This window comes from Calidris pugnax, unplaced genomic scaffold, assembly GCF_001431845.1.
Source record: "Calidris pugnax isolate Ruff unplaced genomic scaffold, ASM143184v1 scaffold63, whole genome shotgun sequence".
Lineage (NCBI taxonomy): Eukaryota > Metazoa > Chordata > Aves > Charadriiformes > Scolopacidae > Calidris > Calidris pugnax.
The window spans coordinates 560,215-563,023 of record NW_015090852.1 but is presented as its reverse complement, the minus strand read 5'-3'; the positions used below and the strand labels follow the sequence as shown (position 1 = coordinate 563,023).

Here is a 2,809-nt window from a genome sequence, read left to right as displayed (position 1 = left end):
GGGGGGGGGGGGGGGGCTGGTCCTTGGGGCACAGTGGGAGTAGGGAGCGATGGGGACAGGTCTGCAGCTCCCTCCAGATGGCTTTTAGTGGGAATGAACGTCGACCTTTGCAACTGAGTCACCTTCTCGTTAAACGTGGGAAAGCTTTATCAAATTAAGGCCACTTAAAGAGAGTCTGGGCAGAGGCTAAGTGCAGTTTAGTTTCTGAAGTGGATTGACTCAGCTAAGCCGTGCCTACGTGGACTCACACCAGGCACCCAGGGCATCCAGCCCAGGATGGACAATCCCAAAGGGCTCAATCCTGCAGGATGCTCAGCCCCTTGCTCCAGAGCCACCAGCCTCACTCGAGGCTTCATGGGACACGGCTCCCTTGCACCCACCCCTGCCCCATCACGCTGTGCCACGGGCAGCTCTCGGCTCCTGAGGAAGCACCGGTGCCTCATTGATCTGCTGGGGTAATTAAGAGAGCGAGCCAGGCGCTGCCAGAGCGACAGCAGCAGGGTAATCACTGGCAAAGTGGGCACGGCGGGGTGCTGTCAGCCACCTGGCACCCAGCCTGCAGAGACATGGCTCTGGGACAGCCACCTCGGAGCCTGCCATCCCTGCCCGAGCAGCAATGATGTTAAAGATCAGAGTGGTGGCCGTGGACCAGTTCTCACTAGGGTCCTCCTCGCAGTAGCCCACTCAGTCGCTCTTGCTAAGTGACTTCAACTCACTGCCTTCCCCCCCAGCTCATGAGACTGGTTTAAAAACCTGCAAGACTTGATGACTTGGGTTCCTTTTATTAGCTTTTCTTCACATCCTTAAGAGCGAGGCACTTGAAGATGAGAGTAAAGGAAAATAGCAGGAAATCCCAGGACTCGGGGAGCGAAGGATTTGCATAAGACATCAAATGAGATGAAGCCTGGGCTGCCATCGGGGGAGACAGCAGCTGCGTGCACCCGTGTCGCACCAGTGCCATGTGTTCTGCCCTCTGGCACTGCTCACTTGAGACTTTCACGCCCACGGGCAGAAAGACTCTTAAAAGAGGAATGTGCAAAATACAATTCCCCCCACAGCACGGCAACGGCGGCAGCAGCAGCGGTGACGGGTTCCCCCTCCTTCTGCTGAGCTCTCAGCCCAAAGCGTCCCTGCAGACAGGTCTCTGGAGCCAGGCAAGAGCATCCCTGCACAGGAGAGCTGGGGAAGAGCATCCTGCAGCCCCTTCCCTGGTGAGGATGGCTCCTACCCCACTGATGGGCCCTGTTGGCAGAGCAAGCCGAGTACCATGCAGGAGCTTGGAGGCAGCACAAGGTGAGGATCACTCCCTCCCAACCCTCCCTTGCCTTCACACTGGTGACAGTGTCACGGGTGGGCAGTGATGCATGGCAGTAGCTCACAGGGTAAATAAGGTGGTGGGTGGCAGAGACCCAGGAGGAGATTTGAGGTGCCAGCCCCCTTCCCAGCACCCTGCTGCTCCTCAGGTGTCAAAACTGTCACCGAACCCCCACCAAAGTCACCTCTGCTTGGGGAAAAAAACCCAAAAAGTGCAAGGGGCTCCTTGCAACATCTGCGGGGCTGGTAAGGACCCTCCCGGCTGCTGACAGAGAGGGGGACACTGACATCTGCCGGCAGGTCCCACCCGGTCCCGCAGCACCCACGCTCACCCTGCCCGGCCCCGGGACCACCGTGGGGGCAGCCCCGGTAGCCACCAGCCCTGCCTCGGAGGGCAGTAGTCATGCGGGTCCCCCCCTAAGAAGGGGCAGGACAGGGTGGACACCCCCGTGCAGGGAGCTGATGCTCTCCAGCTCGGGGCTTTAAAGATGCGGAGTTTTGTTTCTTACTGAAGAAAAACAAAAAAAAATTAATAAAAATTAGTGTTTAAGCGAAGGGAATTGAGCCTCGCAGCCGGGGATGCTCCTCCTCTCCCAGAGCTGCCGGTACCGGAGGTTACCCCGCCGGGAACCGCAGGCAGCGTCCGAGGCGAGGAAGCATCTCCCCGCGGGTCAGCCCGGCCCGGTGCTCCGGTGGGAGAGCCGGTGGCAGCGGGAGCCTGCGTGGGGGGGCTGAGAGACCTCTCCTGTTGATTTATCCGTGCCCGACTGTAAAGTGTGCGTTTGGGCATTTCAGGGGGCATCTCCCCCGGTTCCCGCGGCCCAGGGGCATCTCCCACCAGCATCTCTCCAGGAGCTGGGCACCCAGGGTTTCCTGCCTCCCGGGCATCTCGTTTACCCCGGCAGCCTGCCAGCACCCGGTTCCACCGGGCCGGTCGCAGCCCCCCAACCCGGACCCGCTGGGGCCCGCACTTTGGGTACCGGGGTGGGCTCCCTCCCACCCATGAAGGGCCGGTTGCTTTCCTCTGCCCGCGTCCTCACCGGGGCGGCCGCGAAGGGAGCACGGAGGCAACTTGGCCAAGGTCACCGAACGAGCCGCCTCTCCATCGGCGCGCACGGCGGTACCCGGGATCTCCGCCGTACCGGGGCCGCCGCTTCCTCCACCCCCACCTCCCCCCCAACGGCGGCACTCCTTCCTCTTCCCACCCTCCCACCGGCGGGGGGCTTCCCGCCGCCTCACTCCGCGTCTCTCCGACCCCGCAAGACTTACCCCAATCTCCCGCTCAGCGCCGGCGGGGCACCGGCCGCCTCTCCGTCGCGTCCCGCACCGTTCCGCTCCTCCTCAGCCGCCCCGGGCCTTTCCCCGCCGCCGTCTCCCGGCCCCCCCAGCGACGCGACGCCACCCCATCGCCGGGCGGGCCGGCGGCCCCGCCACCATCCCGCCTCCGGGCTCCGGCTCCCGCCGCCACCGCTCCCGGCCCCGCACCGGCTCCCGC

The 2,809-nt window shown here is 63.3% G+C and overlaps 1 protein-coding gene across 1 annotated transcript in view; it reads right to left on the bottom strand.

Moving 5' to 3' along the window:
* The window catches only part of BRINP2 (bone morphogenetic protein/retinoic acid inducible neural-specific 2), a 17,163-nt gene extending 14,423 nt beyond the window's left edge, over positions 1–2,740 (bottom strand). The window contains exon 1 of the mRNA XM_014943303.1: positions 2,584–2,740. The gene's annotated coding sequence lies outside the window, so the exon portion shown is untranslated. The remainder of the gene's footprint in view (positions 1–2,583) is intronic.
* Positions 2,741–2,809: the final 69 nt, after the last annotated feature.